General features: G+C 45.4%; 1 protein-coding gene across 1 annotated transcript in view; it reads right to left on the minus strand.

Moving 5' to 3' along the window:
* The window catches only part of LOC106590542 (contactin-associated protein-like 2), a 353,707-nt gene that overhangs the window by 262,607 nt on the left and 68,243 nt on the right, over positions 1 to 22,857 (minus strand). The gene's annotated exons all lie outside the window — the stretch shown is intronic.

Here is a 22,857-nt window from a genome sequence, read left to right on the forward strand (position 1 = left end):
AGATCATTAACCCTCTGTACCACCAGGAGATAACTGTAGGAGAAAATATCAGGACACAGAACACAGGACACAGGACACAGAACAGTTAAAAAATGTCCCATCCTCTATATATGCTGTGTATTTGTAACACTGTATTTTATGATTTTCTTTCTTCAGTCTTATGGAATGTGATTTTGAAATTGAGAAAAGGTTAAAAAAAAAGATCTTCTTTAGTTTGATGTTTCTGAGTCTGCATTTAAGAAGCATGTTACTTACAGGAAGCATGTTACTGACAGGAAGCATGTTACTTACAGGAAGCATGTTATTTATAGGAAGCGTGTTATTTACAGGAAGCATGTTATTTACAGGAAGCATGTTACTTACAGGAAGCATGTTATTTATAGGAAGCATGTTACTTACAGGAAGCATGTTATTTACAGGAAGCATGTTATTTACAGAAAGCGTGTTATTTACAGGAAGTGTGTTATTTACAGGAAGCATGTTATTTACAGAAAGCATGTTATTTACAGGAAGCATGTTATTTACAGGAAGCATGTTATTTACAGAAAGCATGTTATTTACAGTAGGCGTGTTATTTACAGGAAGCATGTTATTTACAGAAAGCATGTTATTTACAGGAAGCGTGTTATTTACATTAAGCATGTTATTTACAGGAAGCTATATCCAACTAAAATCACATTTGATAAGACTTTCAACACGTGAGGAAGAAGGAAAATCCTTTTGTGATGTCCCCACAATGTTCCCACCAGACTGTTCCTACAACCTAATGAAAGATTCTGGGAATCTTTAAAGAACAGACAAAATGTGTTCCGGAAATGTTTTTGTAACATCAGGTGAGTGTTTTTTGCACCCTAAAAATAAACATTGTAGAATCATCCGCACAACTGGACAGTTTCATTTTTTTCAGAATGTGTCTTTTGTTATGTCCCCACAATGTTCCCACCAGACTGATCCCACAACCTGATGAAACATTCTGGGAACATTTAAAGAACAGAATACTCTAGGAACGTTCTTGTTTTATACAAACATTCTATAATCATCACCACGACTGGACAGTTTTTGTGTTATGACAACATTTTCCGCGACCTAACGAATGTTCTGGGAACCATTACAGAACCTATTTTGGATGACTGGGAAGACGCTCCCATGAGAGAGACAGCTGCCAAAACAGGTGTTGGTTTCAGTAGCACATTTAAGAAACATTGTCCCTCATACAGTAGGTTCCACTGGATATCATAAGGTGAATGCACCAATTTTTAAGTCGCTCTGGATAAGAGCGTCTGCTAAATGACGTAAATGTAAATGTAAATGTATCAGGGCTCTAGTTGATGGCACCAGCACATGATTTGGTCGCACCAGTATTTTATCGCTGCAATGCGATAATGACCTGAGCCCGGTTTCCTAAAAGCATCTGAAGGCAAAGCTAATTGTTAAACCCTTCGTAGGAGCATCGTTAACTCTCTGAACTGTTTCCCAAAACCGTCGTTATTGACGTTGCACTTGAAAACTTTTTCAGTTTTCATAGTATTTTCAGGTTTCACACTCAAAATCACACTTGTTTTTATAGAAACATTTTGAAATTGGATGTTCTAAGTCTAAGTGAGACTCCATAAATCTGTTATTTTCTCTCTGTAGGAACACAAAGCAGTCTATCCTTGAGTTTCTCTCCCCTCTCACAGTGCCCTTTACCTCTCTCTCTCTCTCTCTCTCTCTCAATTCCATTTCAATTTAACCTCTCTTGGGTAGGGGGCAGTATTTTCACGGCCGGACGAAAAATGTACGCAGATTAAACAGCCTACTACTCGGTCCCAGGAACTGGAATACGCATATTATTAGTAGATCTGGATAGAAAACACTCTGAAGTTTCTAAAACTGTTTGAATGATGTCTGTGCGTATAACAGAACTCATATGGCAGGCAAAAACCTGAGAAAAATCTAACCAGGAAGTGGGAAATCAGGTGCTTGTAGTCCTTTCAAGTCATTGCCTATCGAACACACAGTGACTTAGGGTTCATTTTGCACTTCCTAAGGCTTCCACTAGATGTCAACAGTCTTTAGAAAGTTGTTTGAGGCGTCTATGGTGAACAGAGAGCGAACAGAGGAAGTTGGAAGTTGTTGACTCAGGAAAGCACATGAGTTCATTGGGGTAGCTGTATTCCAAAAGTTTTTCAAGACACTGGAATCGTCCGGTTGGAATATTATTGAAGTTCTAAGTTAAAAAGGCCCTAAAGATTGATGCTATACAACGTTTGACATGTTTGAACAAATGTAAATATAATTTTTTTTGACTTTTCGTCGTGACATTTTGGCCGCGCTTCCTACACTTGGAGTAGCTTACTGAATGTGCAAACAACAACGAGCTATTTGGACATAAATTATGGACTTTATCGAACAAAACAACATTTATTGTGGACCTGGGATTCCTGGAAGTGCCTTCTGATGAAGATCATCAAAGGTAAGTGAATATTTCTAATGCTATTTATGATTTTAGATGACTCCAAAATGGCGGGTATCTGTATTGCCTAGTGTATTTTTCTGAGCGCAGTACTCAGATTATTGCAAAGTGTGCTTTCCCCGTGAAGCTTTTTTGAAATCTGTCACAGCGGTTGCATAAAGGAGATGTTCATCTATAATTCTTTGAAGTTTAATATTTAATCAAGTTTAATATTTTATCAATGTTTATGATGAGTATTTTTGTAAATTGTTGTGCTGATTCACCGACAGTATTGGAGGCAAAATATTTTCGGAACCTCAAGCGGCAACGTAAAATGCTGTTTTTGGATATAAATATGACCTTGATCGAACAAAAAATGCATGTATTGTGTAACATGATGTCCTAGGAGTGTCATCTGATGAAGATCGTCAAAGGTTAGTGCATAATTTTAGCTGGTTTTCTGGTTTTTGTGACGCCTGTCCTTGCTAGGAAAATGGCTGTGTGGTTTTTTTGTGTTGGAACTGTCCTAACATAATCTAACTTTATGCTTCGCTGTAAAGCCTTTTTGAAATGGGACAATGTGGTTACATTAAGGAGACGTGTATCTTTAAAATGGTGTAAAATAGTCGTATGTTTGAGAACTTTGAATTATGACATTTTGTGGTTTTGAATTTGGCGCTCTGCTTTTTCACAAGCTAGCGTCCAACCTCCCCAAGAGAGGTTAAAGGCTTTATTGGCATGGGAAACATAAGTTAACATTGCCAAAGCAAGTGAAATAGATAATAAAATAACATTTTAAATGTAAAATTAACAGTAAACATCACACTCACAAAAGTTCCAAAAGAATAAAGGCATTTCAGATGTCATATTATTTATATATACAGTGTTGTAATGATGTGCAAATAGTTAAAGTACAAAAGGGAAAGTACTCTACCTCTCTCTCACACACCCACACACACACACACACACACACACACACACACACACACACACACACACACACACACACACACACACATTATTCATGAATTGGGGAGATGATCCAATAATAGGTTGTTAATAAATTGAGTCTGAGTGGTACTGGCCTTTCTATTTGTTGACTTGTGATCCGCCACTTCACACAGGTCACAATATATTACTACCCACAGAGATGGAGAGAGAAAAGAGAGACAGAGAGCGAGAGAGACAGAAAAAGAGGGAGTTAAAACTTAGAAGAAAGAGAAGACTAAAGGGGAAAGTGAAATGTAGAATGTTATAAAAAATAGGAGAATAGTAAAGGGCGTGATAGAGAGGGAGGTGTAGAGAGAGAGAGATGTAGAGAGAGAGAGGTGTAGAGAGAGAGGTGTAGAGAGAGAGGTGTAGAGAGAGAGGGAGGTGTAGAGAGAGAGAGGTGTAGAGAGAGAGGGAGGTGTAGAGAGAGAGGGAGGTGTAGAGAGAGGGAGATGTAGAGAGAGAGGTGTAGAGAGAGGGAGATGTAGAGAGAGAGGTGTAGAGAGAGAGGTGTAGAGAGAGAGGGAGGTGTAGAGAGAGAGAGGTGTAGAGAGAGAGGGAGGTGTAGAGAGAGAGGGAGGTGTAGAGAGAGAGGGAGGTGTAGAGAGAGGGAGATGTAGAGAGAGAGGTGTAGAGAGAGAGGGAGGTGTAGAGAGAGAGAGGTGTAGAGAGAGGGAGATGTAGAGAGAGGGAGATGTAGAGAGAGAGGTGTAGAGAGAGAGGGAGGTGTAGAGAGAGAGGGAGGTGTAGAGAGAGAGGGAGGTGTAGAGAGAGAGGGAGGTGTAGAGAGAGGGAGATGTAGAGAGAGAGGTGTAGAGAGAGAGGGAGGTGTAGAGAGAGAGAGGTGTAGAGAGAGGGAGATGTAGAGAGAGGGAGATGTAGAGAGAGAGGTGTAGAGAGAGAGGGAGGTGTAGAGAGAGAGAGGTGTAGAGAGAGGGAGATGTAGAGAGAGGTGTAGAGAGAGAGGGAGGTGTAGAGAGAGAGAGGTGTAGAGAGAAGGGGTGTAGAGAGAGAGAGGTGTAGAGAGAGAGGGAGGTGTAGAGAGAGAGAGGTGTAGAGAGAGAGGGAGGTGTAGAGAGAGGGAGGTGTAGAGAGAAGGGGTGTAGAGAGAGGGAGATGTAGAGAGAGAGGTGTAGAGAGAGAGGGAGGTGTAGAGAGAGAGAGGTGTAGAGAGAGGGAGATGTAGAGAGAGAGGTGTAGAGAGAGAGGGAGGTGTAGAGAGAGAGAGGTGTAGAGAGAAGGGGTGTAGAGAGAGAGAGGTGTAGAGAGAGAGGGAGGTGTAGAGAGAGAGAGGTGTGGAGAGAGAGGGAGGTGTAGAGAGAGAGAGGTGTAGAGAGAGAGGGAGGTGTAGAGAGAGGGAGGTGTAGAGAGAAGGGGTGTAGAGAGAGAGGGAGGTGTAGAGAGAGAGAGAGGTGTAGAGAGAGGGAGGTGTAGAGAGAGGGAGGTGTAGAGAGAGAGGGGTGTAGAGAGAGGGAGGTGTAGAGAGAGGGAGGTGTAGAGAGAGGGGGTGTAGAGAGAGGGGGTGTAGAGAGAGTGGGGGTGTAGAGAGAGAGGGAGGTGTAGAGAGAGATGGAGGTGTAGAGAGAGGGAGGTGTAGAGAGAGGGGGGGTGTAGAGAGAGAAGGGCGTGTAGAGAGAGAGGGAGGTGTAGAGAGAGAGGGAGGTATAGAGAGAGAGGGAGGTGTAGAGAGAGAGGGAGGTGTTGAGAGAGGGAGGTGTAGAGAGAGGGAGGTGTAGAGAGAGGGAGGTGTAGAGAGAGGGATGTGTAGAGAGAGGGAGGTGTAGAGAGAGGGAGGTGTAGAGAGAGGGGGTTGTAGAGAGAGGGAGGTGTAGAGAGAAAGGGAGGTGTAGAGAGAGGGGGGTGTAGACAGAGAGAGGGAGGTGTAGAGAGAGGGATGTGTAGAGAGAGGGAGGTGTAGAGAGAGAGGGAGGTGTAGAGAGAAAGGGAGGTGTAGAGAGAGGGGGGTGTAGACAGAGAGAGGGAGGTGTAGAGAGAGTGAGGTGTAGAGAGAGGGAGGTGTAGAGAGAGGGAGGTGTTGAGAGAGGTGTTGAGAGAGGTGTTGAGAGAGGGAGATATGGAGAGAGAGGGAGGTGTAGAGAGAGAGGGAGGTGTAGAGAGAGGGGGGTGTAGACAGAGAGAGGGAGGTGTAGAGAGAGGGAGGTGTAGAGAGAGGGAAGTGTAGAGAGAAAGGGAGGTGTAGAGAGAGAGGGAGGTGTAGAGAGAAGGGCGTGTAGAGAGAGAGGGAGGTGTAGACAGAGGGAGGTGTATACAGAGAGAGGGAGGTATAGACAGAGAGGGATGTGTAGAGAGAGAGGGAGGAGTAGAGAGAGAGGGAGGTATATAGAGAGAGAGGGAGGTGTAGAGAGAGGGAGCTATAGAGAGAGGGGGGTGTAGGGAGAGGGGGGTGTAGAGAGAGGGAGGTGTAGAGAGAGAGAGGTGTACAGAGAGGGGAGTGTACAGAGAGAAGGAGGTGTAGAGAGAAAGGGAGGTGTAGAGAGAGAGGGAGGTGTAGAGAGAGGGGGTGTAGAGAGAGAGGGAGGTGTAGAGAGAGAGGGAGGAGTAGAGAGAGAGGGAGGTGTAGAGAGAGAGGGAGGAGTAGAGAGAGAGGAAGGTGTAGAGAGAGAGGGAGGTGTAGAGAGAGAGGGGTGTAGAGAGAGAGGGAGGTGTTGAGAGGGAGGTGTTGAGAGAGGGAGATATAGAGAGAGAGGGAGGTGTAGAGAGAGGGAGGTGTTGAGAGAGGTAGATATGGAGCGAGAGGGAGGTGTAGAGAGAGGGAGGTGTAGAGAGAGGGAGGTGTTGAGAGAGGTAGATATAGAGAGAGAGTGAGGTGTAGAGAGAGGGAGGTGTAGAGAGAGGGAGGTGTTGAGAGAGGTGTTGAGAGAGGGAGATATGGAGAGAGAGAGGTGTAGAGAGAAGGGGTGTAGAGAGAGGGGGTGTAGAGAGAGAGGGAGTTGTAGAGAGAGGGAGGTGTAGAGAGAGAGGGAGGTGTTGAGAGAGGTAGATATGGAGCGAGAGGGAGGTGTAGAGAGAGGGAGGTGTAGAGAGAAAGGGAGGTGTAGAGGGAGAGGGAGGTGTAGAGAGAGGGAGGTGTAGAGAGAGAGGGAGGTGTAGAGAGAGGGAGGTGTAGAGAGAGAGGGAGGGGTAGAGAGAGGGAGGTGTAGAGAGAGAGAGGTGTAGAGAGAAGGGGTGTAGAGAGAGGGGGTGTAGAGAGAGAGGGAGTTGTAGAGAGAGGGAGGTGTAGAGAGAGAGGGAGGTGTTGAGAGAGGTAGATATGGAGCGAGAGGGAGGTGTAGAGAGAGGGAGGTGTTGAGAGAGGTGTTGAGAGAGGTGTTGAGAGAGGGAGATATGGAGAGAGAGGGAGGTGTAGAGAGAAAGGGAGGTGTAGAGAGAGAGGGAGGTGTAGAGAGAGGGAGCTGTAGAGAGAGAGGGAGGTGTAGAGAGAGGGAGGTGTAGAGAGAGAGGGAGGGGTAGAGAGAGGGAGGTGTAGAGAGAGGGGGGTGTAGAGAGAGAGAGGTGTAGAGAGAAGGGGTGTAGAGAGAGAGGGAAGTGTAGAGAGAGAGAGGTGTAGAGAGAGGGGGTGTAGAGAGAGAGGGAGTTGTAGAGAGAGGGAGGTGTAGAGAGAGAGGGAGGTGTAGAGAGAGGTATATATGGAGAGAGAGGGAGGTGTTGTGCCTCAGCAGAAACCAGAGGTAGATATAGAGAGAGAGGGAGGGGTAGAGAGAGGGAGGTGTTGAGAGGGAGGTGATGAGAGAGGGAGGTGTTGAGAGGGAGGTGTAGAGAGAGGGAAGTGTAGAGAGAAAGGGAGGTGTAGAGAGAGAGGGAGGGGTGTAGAGAGAAGGGCGTGTAGAGAGAGAGGGAGGTGTAGACAGAGGGAGGTGTATACAGAGAGAGGGAGGTATAGACAGAGAGGGATGTGTAGAGAGAGAGGGAGGAGTAGAGAGAGAGGGAGGTATATAGAGAGAGAGGGAGGTGTAGAGAGAGGGAGCTATGGAGAGAGGGGGGTGTAGGGAGAGGGGGTGTAGAGAGAGGGAGGTGTAGAGAGAGAGAGGTGTACGGAGAGGGGAGTGTACAGAGAGAAGGAGGTGTAGAGAGAAAGGGAGGTGTAGAGAGAGAGGGAGGTGTAGAGAGAGGGGGAGGTGTAGAGAGAGAGGGAGGTGTAGAGAGAGAGGGAGGAGTAGAGAGAGAGGGAGGTGTAGAGAGAGAGGGAGGAGTAGAGAGAGAGGGAGGTGTAGAGAGAGAGGGAGGTGTAGAGAGAGAGGGGTGTAGAGAGAGAGGGAGGTGTTGAGAGGGAGGTGTTGAGAGAGGGAGATATAGAGAGAGAGGGAGGTGTAGAGAGAGGGAGGTGTTGAGAGAGGGAGGTGTTGAGAGAGGTAGATATGGAGAGAGAGTGAGGTGTAGAGAGAGGGAGGTGTAGAGAGAGGGAGGTGTTGAGAGAGGTGTTGAGAGAGGGAGATATGGAGAGAGAGAGTTGTAGAGAGAAGGGGTGTAGAGAGAGGGGGTGTAGAGAGAGAGGGAGTTGTAGAGACAGGGAGGTGTAGAGAGAGAGGGAGGTGTTGAGAGAGGTAGATATGGAGCGAGAGGGAGGTGTAGAGAGAGGGAGGTGTAGAGAGAAAGGGAGGTGTAGAGAGAGAGGGAGGTGTAGAGAGAGGGAGGTGTAGAGAGAGAGGGAGGTGTAGAGAGAGGGAGGTGTAGAGAGAGAGAGGTGTAGAGAGAAGGGGTGTAGAGAGAGGGGGTGTAGAGAGAGAGGGAGTTGTAGAGAGAGGGAGGTGTAGAGAGAGAATGAGGTGTTGAGAGAGGTAGATATGGAGCGAGAGGGAGGTGTAGAGAGAGGGAGGTGTAGAGAGAGGGAGGTGTTGAGAGAGGTAGATATGGAGAGAGAGTGAGGTGTAGATAGAGGGAGGTGTAGAGAGAGGGAGGTGTTGAGAGGGAGGTGTTGAGAGAGGTGTTGAGAGAGGGAGATATGGAGAGAGAGGGAGGTGTAGAGAGAAAGGGAGGTGTAGAGAGAGAGGGAGGTGTAGAGAGAGGGAGATGTAGAGAGAGAGGGAGGTGTAGAGAGAGGGAGGTGTAGAGAGAGAGGGAGGGGTAGAGAGAGGGAGGTGTAGAGAGAGGGGGGTGTAGAGAGAGAGAGGTGTAGAGAGAAGGGGTGTAGAGAGAGAGGGAGGTGTAGAGAGAGGGGGTGTAGAGAGAGAGGGAGTTGTAGAGAGAGGGAGGTGTAGAGAGAGAGGGAGGTGTAGAGAGAGGTATATATGGAGAGAGAGGGAGGTGTTGTGCCTCAGCAGAAACCAGAGGTAGATATAGAGAGAGAGGGAGGTGTAGAGAGAGGGAGGTGTTGAGAGGGAGGTGATGAGAGAGGGAGGTGTTGAGAGGGAGGTGTAGAGAGAGGGAAGTGTAGAGAGAAAGGGAGGTGTAGAGAGAGAGGGAGGGGTGTAGAGAGAAGGGCGTGTAGAGAGAGAGGGAGGTGTAGACAGAGGGAGGTGTATACAGAGAGAGGGAGGTATAGACAGAGAGGGATGTGTAGAGAGAGAGAGAGGAGTAGAGAGAGAGGGAGGTATATAGAGAGAGAGGGAGGTGTAGAGAGAGGGAGCTATGGAGAGAGGGGGGTGTAGGGAGAGGGGGGTGTAGAGAGAGGGAGGTGTAGAGAGAGAGAGGTGTACGGAGAGGGGAGTGTACAGAGAGAAGGAGGTGTAGAGAGAAAGGGAGGTGTAGAGAGAGAGGGAGGTGTAGAGAGAGGGGGGTGTAGAGAGAGAGGGAGGTGTAGAGAGAGAGGGAGGAGTAGAGAGAGAGGGAGGTGTAGAGAGAGAGGTGTAGAGAGAGAGGGAGGTGTAGAGAGAGAGGGAGGTGTAGAGAGAGAGGGGTGTAGAGAGAGAGGGAGGTGTTGAGAGGGAGGTGTTGAGAGAGGGAGATATGGAGAGAGAGGGAGGTGTAGAGAGAGGGAGGTGTAGAGAGAGAGGGGTGTAGAGAGAGAGGGAGGTGTTGAGAGGGAGGTGTTGAGAGAGGGAGATATAGAGAGAGAGGGAGGTGTAGAGAGAGGGAGGTGTTGAGAGAGGGAGGTGTTGAGAGAGGGAGATGTAGAGAGAAGGGGTGTAGAGAGAGGGGGTGTAGAGAGAGAGGGAGTTGTAGAGACAGGGAGGTGTAGAGAGAGAGGGAGGTGTTGAGAGAGGTAGATATGGAGCGAGAGGGAGGTGTAGAGAGAGGGAGGTGTAGAGAGAAAGGGAGGTGTAGAGAGAGAGGGAGGTGTAGAGAGAGGGAGGTGTAGAGAGAGAGGGAGGTGTAGAGAGAGGGAGGTGTAGAGAGAGAGAGGTGTAGAGAGAAGGGGTGTAGAGAGAGGGGGTGTAGAGAGAGAGGGAGTTGTAGAGAGAGGGAGGTGTTGAGAGAGGTAGATATGGAGAGAGAGGGAGGTGTAGATAGAGGGAGGTGTAGAGAGAGGGAGGTGTTGAGAGGGAGGTGTTGAGAGAGGTGTTGAGAGAGGGAGATATGGAGAGAGAGGGAGGTGTAGAGAGAAAGGGAGGTGTAGAGAGAGAGGGAGGGGTAGAGAGAGGGAGATGTAGAGAGAGAGGGAGGTGTAGAGAGAGGGAGGTGTAGAGAGAGAGGGAGGGGTAGAGAGAGGGAGGTGTAGAGAGAGGGAGGTGTAGAGAGAGAGGGAGGTGTAGAGAGAGGGAGGTGTAGAGAGAGAGGGAGGGGTAGAGAGAGGGAGGTGTAGAGAGAGGGGGGTGTAGAGAGAGAGGTGTAGAGAGAAGGGGTGTAGAGAGAGAGGGAGGTGTAGAGAGAGGGAGGTGTAGAGAGAAAGGGAGGTGTAGAGAGAGAGGGAGGTGTAGAGAGAGGGAGATGTAGAGAGAGAGGGAGGTGTAGAGAGAGGGAGGTGTAGAGAGAGAGGGAGGGGTAGAGAGAGGGAGGTGTAGAGAGAGGGGGGTGTAGAGAGAGAGAGGTGTAGAGAGAGGGGGTGTAGAGAGAGAGGGATTTGTAGAGAGAGGGAGGTGTAGAGAGAGAGGGAGGTGTAGAGAGAGGTAGATATGGAGAGAGAGGGAGGTGTTGTGCCTCAGCAGAAACCAGAGGTAGATATAGAGAGAGAGGGAGGTGTAGAGAGAGGGAGGTGTTGAGAGGGAGGTGATGAGAGAGGGAGGTGTTGAGAGGGAGGTGTTGAGAGAGGTAGATATATAGAGAGAGGGAGGTATAGAGAGAGGGAGGTATAGAGAGAGGGAGGTGTTGTGAGGGAGGTGTTGAGAGAGGGAGATATAGAGAGAGAGAGGGAGGTGTTGAGAGAGGGAGGTGTTGAGAGGGAGGTGTAGAGAGGGAGGTGTTGAGAGAGGAGATATAGAGAGAGAGGGAGGTATAGAGAGAGGGAGGTATAGAGAGAGGGAAGTGTTGTGAGGGAGGTGTAGAGAGAGAGAGGTGTAGAGAGAGAGGGAGGTGTAGAGAGAGAGGGAGGTGTAGAGAGAGAGGGGTGTAGAGAGAGAGGGAGGTGTTGAGAGGGAGGTGTTGAGAGAGGGAGATATAGAGAGAGAGGGAGGTGTAGAGAGAGGGAGGTGTTGAGAGAGGGAGGTGTTGAGAGAGGTAGATATGGAGAGAGCGTGAGGTGTAGAGAGAGGGGGAGGAGTAGAGAGAGAGGGAGGTGTAGAGAGAGAGGGAGGTGTAGAGAGAGAGGGGTGTAGAGAGAGAGTGAGGTGTTGAGAGGGAGGTGTAGAGAGGGAGATATAGAGAGAGAGGGAGGTGTAGAGAGAGGGAGGTGTTGAGAGAGGGAGGTGTTGAGAGAGGTAGATATGGAGAGAGAGTGAGGTGTAGAGAGAGGGAGGTGTAGAGAGAGGGAGGTGTTGAGAGAGGTGTTGAGAGAGGGAGTTGTAGAGACAGGGAGGTGTAGAGAGAGAGGGAGGTGTTGAGAGAGGTAGATATGGAGCGAGAGGGAGGTGTAGAGAGATGGAGGTGTAGAGAGAAAGGGAGGTGTAGAGAGAGAGGGAGGTGTAGAGAGAGGGAGATGTAGAGAGAGAGGGAGGTGTAGAGAGAGGGAGGTGTAGAGAGAGAGAGGTGTAGAGAGAAGGGGTGTAGAGAGAGGGGGTGTAGAGAGAGAGGGAGTTGTAGAGAGAGGGAGGTGTAGAGAGAGAGGGAGGTGTTGAGAGAGGTAGATATGGAGCGAGAGGGAGGTGTAGAGAGAGGGAGGTGTAGAGAGAGGGAGGTGTTGAGAGAGGTAGATATGGAGAGAGAGTGAGGTGTAGATAGAGGGAGGTGTAGAGAGAGGGAGGTGTTGAGAGGGAGGTGTTGAGAGAGGTGTTGAGAGAGGGAGATATGGAGAGAGAGGGAGGTGTAGAGAGAAAGGGAGGTGTAGAGAGAGGGAGATGTAGAGAGAGAGGGAGGTGTAGAGAGAGGGAGGTGTAGAGAGAGAGGGAGGGGTAGAGAGAGGGAGGTGTAGAGAGAGGGGGGTGTAGAGAGAGAGAGGTGTAGAGAGAAGGGGTGTAGAGAGAGAGGGAGGTGTAGAGAGAGAGAGGTGTAGAGAGAGGGGGTGTAGAGAGAGAGGGATTTGTAGAGAGAGGGAGGTGTAGAGAGAGAGGGAGGTGTAGAGAGAGGTAGATATGGAGAGAGAGGGAGGTGTTGTGCCTCAGCAGAAACCAGAGGTAGATATAGAGAGAGAGGGAGGTGTAGAGAGAGGGAGGTGTTGAGAGGGAGGTGATGAGAGAGGGAGGTGTTGAGAGGGAGGTGTTGAGAGAGGTAGATATATAGAGAGAGGGAGGTATAGAGAGAGGGAGGTATAGAGAGAGGGAGGTGTTGTGAGGGAGGTGTTGAGAGAGGGAGATATAGAGAGAGAGAGGGAGGTGTTGAGAGAGGGAGGTGTTGAGAGGGAGGTGTAGAGAGGGAGGTGTTGAGAGAGGTAGATATAGAGAGAGAGGGAGGTATAGAGAGAGGGAGGTATAGAGAGAGGGAAGTGTTGTGAGGGAGGTGTAGAGAGAGAGAGGTGTAGAGAGAGAGGGAGGTGTTGTGAGGGAGGTGTTGAGACAGGGAGATATAGATAGAGAGGGAGGTGTTGTGCCTCAGCAGAAACCAGAGGGAGACAACATCAGACGTGCTGAGCAGGGTTTGAGTAGGTTAGGCCTGTAGTTATTGTAAACAATGACCCAGTTAATGTCACCTGAAATGCCACCCTTCTCTCTGTCTCTGGCTGGCATGGTCCTTGTTGATACAGACGTACACACACACACACACACACACACACACACACACACACACACACACACACACACACACATGGGCAATGCAAACACACACACACGTTATACTTCACACTCAGTCTAGCCTGTGCGGAGAGACACCTGCTTTCCATAGCATCTTTATTCACTCCTGTGGTGACATTCTGGTCTGTCATCTCTGTCAGTGTGGTCAGGGCTATGGACAGCTCCTCTGTCAGTGTGATCAGGACTATAGACAGCTCCTCTGTCAGTGTGATCAGACTATAGACAGCTCCTCTGTCAGTGTGATCAGACTATAGACAGCTCCTCTGTCAGTGTGATCAGACTATAGACAGCTCCTCTGTCAGTGTGATCAGACTATAGACAGCTCCTCTGTCAGTGTGATCAGACTATAGACAGCTCCTCTGTCAGTGTGATCAGACTATAGACAGCTCCTCTGTCAGTGTGATCAGACTATAGACAGCTCCTCTGTCAGTGTGATCAGACTATAGACAGCTCCTCTGTCAGTGTGATCAGACTATAGACAGCTCCTCTGTCAGTGTGATCAGACTATAGACAGCTCCTCTGTCAGTGTGATCAGACTATAGACAGCTCCTCTGTCAGTGTGATCAGACTATAGACAGCTCCTCTGTCAGTGTGATCAGACTATAGACAGCTCCTCTGTCAGTGTGATCAGGACTATAGACAGCTCCTCTGTCAGTGTGATCAGACTATAGACAGCTCCTCTGTCAGTGTGATCAGACTATAGACAGCTCCTCTGTCAGTGTGATCAGGACTATAGACAGCTCCTCTGTCAGTGTGGTCAGGGCTATAGACAGCTCCTCTGTCAGTGTGATCAGACTATAGACAGCTCCTCTGTCAGTGTGATCAGACTATAGACAGCTCCTCTGTCAGTGTGATCAGACTATAGACAGCTCCTCTGTCAGTGTGATCAGGACTATAGACAGCTCCTCTGTCAGTGTGATCAGACTATAGACAGCTCCTCTGTCAGTGTGATCAGACTATAGACAGCTCCTCTGTCAGTGTGATCAGGACTATAGACAGCTCCTCTGTCAGTGTGGTCAGGGCTATAGACAGCTCCTCTGTCAGTGTGATCAGACTATAGACAGCTCCTCTGTCAGTGTGATCAGACTATAGACAGCTCCTCTGTCAGTGTGATCAGGACTATAGACAGCTCCTCTGTCAGTGTGATCAGGACTATAGACAGCTCCTCTGTCAGTGTGATCAGTCTATAGACAGCTCCTCTATCAGTATGATCAGGACTATAGACAGCTCCTCTGTCAGTGTGATCAGGACTATAGACAGCTCCTCTGTCAGTGTGATCAGACTATAGACAGCTCCTCGATCAGCGTGATAAGGACCGTAGACAGCACTTCTGTCAGCGTGTTCGGCACCCTGGACAGCTCCTGTACATGGTTTTCACTCAACAGATGGTCACCCTGGACCAATAGCACTCAGCCATCAGTAGGAGAGATTACCTGGCTATTACAGCACCCACTGATGCAATGCAGCCTGAACTTTGAGATCAAAGGAAAGTAAAAAGAAAGATATAACAGTGAAAGCTTCACCTTTTCTTTCCCGTTCTCTCTGTTCCTCTCCTCCCTGACCTGGAGTTTAAACTCAACCCTACTCTGGCAGTATTAATGGCTTAGGCTCTATTGAAGTCGACTCATTAATAAGGAATACTAAAACGGAGGGAAGAGGGAAAGGTAAAAAAGGGGGGGATAGATTGGAAAGAAGAAAGGAGGGAGGCTTTAGGTGGTAATTCAGCAGGTTGCTCTCTTTATATGCCTATAGAAGGTTAATGGTTGAAATCACTAGGTTCAATTCAAATCACGGGTTGAATTTACACTTCAAAGTACTGATTTCTCTGTTGTTTCAGCTGCTTCTTCAGTACATGCAGCCTCTGATTCCAATCAGACTGAATGTGAGTCCAAATTAACACCCTATTCCCTGTATAGCGCACTATTTTTGACCAGAGCCCTGTGCTCCTTATGAGGGCTCTGGTCAAACGTAGTGCACTATAAAGGGAATAGGGTGTAACCTATATCATCTCTGGATATGATTCAGCTTCCCTCTCCTTGTGGTTCTAAAACCTGTCTCCTAAACCGCCATAGTCTAAGACTTCAGAAACCCAATCAGAAATGGGCATGATGCAACACAGCCGCAAACGGATTGGAGGAAATCCCTATGGGAAAAACAGAGAGAGGGATAGAGAGAGAGGAAGAGAGATAGGGGGTGAGGAGAGTTCTAGAGAAGGAGAGAAAGACAGAGAGAAAGAGTGAGAGAGAGAGAGTGAACGAGAGAAAGAGAGGGAGAGAGAGAGTGTTTGAAGAGTTAATGTGCACATCATATATAAACACCTGTCACAAGTCAGAGTAGCAGCCTGATGTTGGTAGTGAGATCTTTCATCTAAATAAAACACCTACTGAGACGCCCACATGGCTATCAGACCCTGCAGCTATTAACAACCTGTCTGGGTGGGTGGGTCTGTGTGTATGTGTGTGCGACAGTGAGTGTGTAGTTCATCAAACACTAAATAAATAACCTGTCATATATAGAAGGAGAAAGGGAGAGAAACAGAGGAAGCAAATTACAAAAAAGACAGAGAATTCGGGAGAGAGAGGGGAGAGGGGTTGGGAGGGAGGGAGGGAGAATTCGGGAGAGGGAAAGAGTGATAGCGAGTCAAAGGGAGAGGGAGGGAGGGAGGGAGGGAGGGAGGGAGGGAGGGAGGGAGGGAGGGAGGGAGGGAGTGACGTAAGGTGAATTTGCCGATAGGGAAACCAGGCCATTTTGCTCTCTCTCTCTCACATTAACATTAGAGCTGTGAAGGTAATTGAATAACCGTGTAACCGACGGTTGTGGATGAAGACTGTCATGAACATAAAATAACCTTCAGAACTGTTTTAACAGGCCTACATTCATTTCAGGATGACATTATTTTCTGCATGAACTTTATTTTCATGTAGATAAACCTTAACTAATAGCGGGAGTGTTCACTAATGATTATAAGCAATTGATTTGCTAACTTGTCTGTCTATTAAATATTCTACATCTCCTCTTTCCAACTGTCCTCTGATGCTCCAGCAGCTAATCTGCTAGGGCGTGTAGAGGACTTCAATGCACATTTTCATTGCTTGCTAGTAAATAAATAAATCGGTCTTCTTTTAAAAAAGGTTGGATGCGTCTGACTATTCATTAATTATTCAACAGCAGTCGACAAGGTTGGTCTGGTTCTGCCGCCCTCCTATCCCCGCAAAGTAGAGTAGTATCCTAGTCTTGTCAGAAATGTCCAGATCAACTAGCCCATGTCAGCTAACAGGTTTTGTTGCCCATATATTCTGTAGTAATGTTCGAGTCACTCAAATATCACGTGAATAGACATTAGACATGGCAAAATGTATAGAACAGGAGGGCCTGAGTGAAAAACTTTGGGAACCCCTGTTCTAGGCTATACAGTGTCGGCCCGCAATACACTTTTATGAATGCCCATGTGGTAGCCTTCTGTTAGTAAAACAGGCAATTTACCATTAACCCTTGTCATTTGGTTACATTCATTTCTGTTAAAGCATGTATTAATTACAGCAATTTACCGTTCTCATTCACGGAGTGGAACCGTTGTTCACAATAAGTTTTGGTTTATTTCATACCATCATTTCCATGCTCAAAGTGAGCAATGAGCATGTGTCTGGTTTCTCTGTCCTGCTAATGTTGACGGAGTGGGCGCGCTAAGTTTGAGCGGTATCCAGATTTTCATATCATCGTACCGTCCTTCGCTCACAGCGGGATTTACGGTATTACCGGCTTTGTACACAAGGGGGAGACAAAAAAAGCAAAAAAAAAGCCCTTTTCCAGTAAACAACACACTGATGTCATGCACAGATGCGCGTGACTCCTTGCAACAGTAAGGAAGCCATCAACAAAATCTAAAAAAAAAATATTTTAGGGGTTCTCATATGCTTACAATGACGTTTTGATTCTTGCTTGAACAGTCGCTAAGATTATATTTAGTTGTGACCTTTAGCAAAATAACTATTTTGGATGCAGCAGTTGTTAGCTAGAATGCTAACCCTCATTGATATAGGGTGTAGCAAAAGCTAGCCAAAAGTTGAAGTGTTTTTTAAGTAAAATGCAGTTGATTTGCAATGACTACACAAATGTTATATTAAGCGGGACATTCATGCAAGCTTTGTAATCCAAAATTAGTGTGAAATGCACTCATAAGAAACATGTAAATAGAGGCATTTTTTGCTGGCGTTCAAGAACTCCCATTTGTTCTGCCACCAGCTTGTGCGCATCGCCCTCGTACAGCAATGTTTGCAAACAGAGAAAGGTGACTATTGGGCATTGTCATGACTTTCCCTCCTGGGTGAGGATCAAAGATAGCCCCCCCTCTCTCTCCCACCAGGGAGGAAGGGGGTAAGTTGGGTCGGTTTTATGACTTAACGACCAGTCGTAAATGGTTTCTAACTCTGTCCCTCTGCCACTAAGTATCCAAGAATGGAATGTCTGAGAGGTATAGAGATTCTTGCCCAAAGAACTTCAACATCCAAAAGTGGATAATGAAAAAATATTCCTAACATAAAGAATGAGTGAAATGGTCGGTGGGGATCCAAACAATGATTATGTTGTATCATTTGTGATTTTGTGATACCATTAAAGATGTTATAACAGAAACATTGTAACTTTAAGAGCTTGCACAATGTATATGTCAGAGTTACATCTAAATGTTGTAAAACTTATATGATTAAAAACGAAACTATTTGTGAGAAGATGAAATGTGATTTTAGTCTTCTAAATGAGATAATTGTTTTTCATGTAAAGTTTTACCCAGTCAGTAACCACACCCACGTGAGCACAGACATTATGCCAAAAGGATGGAACGCCCCTTTTTCCAGAGTGCTTATAAAAGGACTCCTAACCAAATGTACATTAGACCAGTATACGGACGGTAAGCCGGACGTCACAAATGGTTTAAAACTACTATACCAGAAAGTGTGGAGCTGTAGCTACATGTGTAAAATGGTTAGACTCTACCAGACCAGAAAATGATAAGACCCTCTGAAACTCAACAAAGAAGAAGAAGACTAGACATGCACCGCCTGCAGCTCTGCATGTAACGTAGTCTAGGAAACTCGACCGAAGACTGATCGGGTGATTTCAACAGAGAGAGACGACAAAGACATACAAGCGTAAATATGTAAATCTGAATGAGCGGTTGTTAGGGTGCTAAATATCCACATTTACGATGAGTGTATTATTCAACTGTATGTACAATAATTGAATTCCTTTGTCTCTCCTTCTCCCACTCTTTCTTTCCCCACCCCTTCAATGTGTAACCAGCCGCCATATCGGGTTAGTCCACTAGGGCCTTTTTATTGCATTATGTAGTAATAAATGTATAATCTATCCCCTGTGTGTGTTTATGTAATTCTGTATGATTATTTAGTTAGTTCCTAAATAAATAATTAAGCCAATTTGTGTATCGCTGAGTCATCATGTAGACTAGGGTTTGCGCAGATTTAACGGATTAAAAAAACTTTTCCTGTGGTGCCCCAAGACTGCTAATGAGTTAATAGTCACATGATTCATGTAATCATCGTAATAATTAAGCATAGTTAATTGATTTGACAAAATAATCGTCATCGCATTAATGGTAGTCACCTCACGACAGCATCTATTACCAGAATGCTAACAAAATTAGCACAAGTCATAGTGAATTTCCATGGAGCCTGCTAGCTAAATATGCTAACGAGCAGAAATGAAAATAAACAAATTGCAAAGACAGCCAATCCAGCTCATAAAGTTAAACATATATAGGTAGGAGCTACCGAATGTCATTTTTGGTGAGTTTGGACATTTACAAGCGGATGTGAACAAGAGACATTGTGCAAATGAACAAAGTTTTTACGCATGCTTGTCTGAATGAAGAACAATACTGTCTCTCCAGCAGCCTGTCTACAGCAGTGTCTGTGTGGAGTCTGAAGTCACTAGGGCAACAGGCCTGCCTGCTCAGCTCAGAGAAGATGGGAGAGGAGCATGGCAGACAGTAAATGGAGAGGTGAAAAAACGCAAGGAAATCAAGATAGCACTGGCAGCTGTACAAATAAGTCATCCAAAGTGGATTGACTTCTCAAACACGGCAGAAAGCTAACACAATATGAGGCACCGTCACCATATTATTCAGCCACTTAGATTTGAAGATAAACTTAGGGGTCATGTTAAAACCTGTTAGGGATAGGGGGCAGTATTTACACGGCCGGATAAAAAATGTACGAGATTTAATCTGGTTACTACTCCTGACCAGTAACTAGAATATGCATATAATTATTGGCTTTGGATAGAAAACACCCTAAAGTTTCTAAAACTGTTTGAATGGTGTCTGTGAGTATAACAGAACTCATATGGCAGGCAAAAACCTGAGAAGATTCTGAACAGGAAGTGGCCTGTCTGACAAGTTCTGGTTCATCTTGGCTCTTTTTATTGAAGACTGAGGATCTTTGCTGTAACGTGACACTTCCTACGGCTCCCATAGGCTCTCAGAACCCGGGAAAAAGCTGAATGATATCGAGGCAGCCCCAGGCTGAAACAAATTAGCGCGTTTGGATAGTGGCCTGTCAGAGGACCATTAGACTGGGGCTCGTGCACGAGGGCACGAGATGTTTTTATTTTCACTCTCGTTAATCTAACCACACTGTCCACTAACCACAACGAAAGCAAAACATTAGATTATGTCAGCAGAGTACCCAGCCAGAAATAATCAGACATCCATTTTTCAAGCTAGCATATAATGTCACATAAACCCAAACCACAGCTAAATGTAGCACTAACCTTTGATGATCTTCATCAGATGACAACCCTAGGACATTATGTTATACAATACATGCATGTTTTGTTCAATCAAGTTCATATTTATATCAAAAACCAGCTTTTTACATTAGCATGTGACTAGCATATGACTAGCATTCCCACCGAACACTGCCGGTGAATTTACTAAATTACTCACGATAAACGTTCACAAAAAGCATAACAATTATTTTACGATTTATAGATACAGAACTCCTCTATGCACTCGATATGTCTGATTTTAAAATAGCTTTTCGGTGAAAGCACATTTTGCAATATTCTCAGTAGATAGCCCGGCATCACAGGGCTAGCTATTTAGACACCCAGCAAGTTTAGCACTCATCAAAGTCAGATTTACTATAAGAAAAATGTTATTACCTTTGTTGTCTTCGTCAGAATGCACTCCCAGGACTTCTACTTCAATAACAAATGTTGGTTTGGTCCAAAATAATCCATCGTTATATCCAAACAGCGGCGTTTTGTTCGTGCGTTCTAGACACTATCCTAAAGGGTAAATAAGGGTGGCGAGCATGGCGCAATTCGTGACAAAAGAATTCTAAATATTCCATTACCGTACTTCGAAGCATGTCAACCGCTGTTTAAAATCAATTTTTATGCCATTTTTCTCATAAAAAAGCGATAATATTCAGACCGGGAATCTGCGTTTAGATAAACAGACAAAGGAAAAGAAAGCATTCGGTCGAAGCGGGCACGCGCATAAGCCCATAGTACTCTGAGTGGCCACTTGCCAAAAGCGATAAAGTGTTTCAGCTAGAGCCTGCCTCGATATCGTTCAACTTTTTCCCGGGCTCTGAGACCCTATGGAAGACGTAGGAAGTGTCACGTTATTGCACAGATCCTGAGTCTTCAATAAAAAGAGCCAAGATGAAACACTACTTCTCAGACAGGCCACTTCCTGCTTGAAATCTTCTCAGGTTTTGGCCTGCCATAGGAGTTCTGTTATACTCACAGACACCATTCAAACAGTTTTAGAAACTTTAGGGTGTTTTCTATCCAAAGCCAATAATTATATGCATATTCTAGTTACTGGGCAGGAGTAGTAACCAGATTAAATCGGGTACGTTTTTTATCCAGCCGTGTCAATACTGCCCCCTAGCCCTAACAGGTTAATGCAGGAGAACTGAAATCCGTCTTACATCATTTCTACCAGCATGTCACGTGTGCAACTAGATGCAAAAGATGCAAAACCTCTAGATCACCTTTACTCCACACACAGAACTCCACACACACTTTACTCCACACACACTGGTTGAAAATGATTTGTTATGCATTTGTGTACTGGGCGCTGTCCTGAGATAATCATTTTCTTTCGCCGTAAAGCCTTTTTGAAATCTGACACCTTGGCTGGATTAACAATAAGTTAAGCTTTATTTTGATGTATTGCACTTGCGATTTCATGAAAGTTTAATATTTATAGTAATTTAATTTGAATTTGGCGCTCTGCATTTTCACCGGAAATTGTCGAAATGGGACGGTAGCGTCCCACTAATCCGCAAGAAGTTAAATAGTTACCAAATAGCTAACCGGACTATCTGCATTGACACTTTTTGCTACTTTTTTTACTCATCACATACGCTGCTGCAAGTATTTATTATTTGTCACATTATTCCTAGTTATGTGTACATACGTACCTCAATTACTTGGTACCCCTGCACATTGACTTGGTACTGGTACCCCTACACATCGACTTGGTACTGGTACCCCTGCACATCGACTTGGTACTGGTACCCCTGCACATCGACTTGGTACTGGTACCCCATGTGTATAGCCAAGTTATCGTTACGCATTTATTATTATGTGTTTTACTTTTCTACTTTTTCTCTATTTTCTTTCTCTCTGCATTGTTGGGAAGGGCTCTTAACTAAGCATTTAATTTTTAGTCTACACCTGTTGTTTATGAAGCATGTGATTAAATGTTCTTGATTTGATTCGATATGCATCTTCTAGTGATTTTCTAGTGACAGGATAGGTGCATGTCAGTAACAAAACGAGCGATGACAGCGAAACGCAGTCTGCTGTTTGTCCCGCCTCCCAGTACAGTTTGTGTGCAATGTGGTTGGTTGCAGTCGAATTGAATTTGCACATCCCATGTAATGTAAGCGGTAACGTTGAGTCAAAATCCACGACTTAGCCTAATTATTGTTTTCCCACATATTCATTTATTTTATTTTGTGTGTTTCACATAGCCAGCCAAGTGGAGTCGTGGCACATAGTAGGTGATGTACGTTGCTTTGTTTGCCAATTCAACAGCAAGTGTTGACTAGTTTATAAAAGGTGACGAAGTGACTGAATAAAGTCTCCTATATCCCTTTGCCATACCGCATCGGGACTAGCAAACCAAAGGATTTACCTAGGTTTCCTTTCCCAGGATGTCGGGGCTTGCCAAACAGTGATGCTAAAGTGAGTGACTCTCATCTCGTCAGTCAGTGTAGCCTACTGAATCGTATCATTTGGCTCCCTAATTTGCATATGCTACTGGTAGACCTAGGCTTTTTGGCAATTATCTGCAGATAAATTATGGAAACATTCGATGAAGATGGTGAATCATCATTGGAGGAACAATAGGTAGTGGAGAGCCTCACTCTGGTCCAAATATGATAATTAGGGCCCTCAAGTAATCCAAGCATTAAAACGGAATCCAACAATATTAAAACCATTATTGACCTTAGTAGGGAATCAACTAAATGTATCAAATTAATGAATTGGCCCATTTTATCATAAGACATGAACAGAATGCATCAGTGATTTGTATTTCCGGCAACTTTCTGAAGAGGCAACGAGAATACCCGTCTGTGTATGTGTGTGGTGCGTCTGTCTACCACTTTGTTTAGTCTTCTGGTAGAAAGGCTTTCCCAAAAACCTTCTCAATTAAATGTTAACTACAAAGTAAATTATAGCAGAATATTTTAATCAATCCAGTGGGTATTTGTTTTGCAAACTCTATCGTCACATGTGAGCTAAAGAAACATCACTAAGCCTCTTGCTAGTGAATGAAAAGGTTTTTCACAGAGCTTAAAAGTGATCTCTTGATGTGCTTTAAGCATTGTTGTGGACTTAGTACATCCAATTTTGTTGTTTTTCTATTTTAAAAAGTGTGATTTTGAGAGTGAAACCTTTAAAAAACTGGGAAAAACAGAAACCTGGAAAAACAACACCTTCAATAAAATTTTCAAGATATTGTGGGCAATTTCATTCATATCTTGCAGTAAAAATGTAAACAAGACTTTAATCCCAAGAGGTTAAAGGTTAAATGTTTAAAAAGGTTTAATGTTCTCTTAGAAAATAGTCCTGATTATATAGGCCTAGACCTAGATGATATTCAAAACAACTAACAATACACTCAATTCATACATTTTCACTAATTTCAATTGTAAAGTCATGTCTTTCTACACA

Source organism: Salmo salar, chromosome ssa29 (assembly GCF_905237065.1).
Source record: "Salmo salar chromosome ssa29, Ssal_v3.1, whole genome shotgun sequence".
In the NCBI taxonomy this organism is placed as follows: domain Eukaryota; kingdom Metazoa; phylum Chordata; class Actinopteri; order Salmoniformes; family Salmonidae; genus Salmo; species Salmo salar.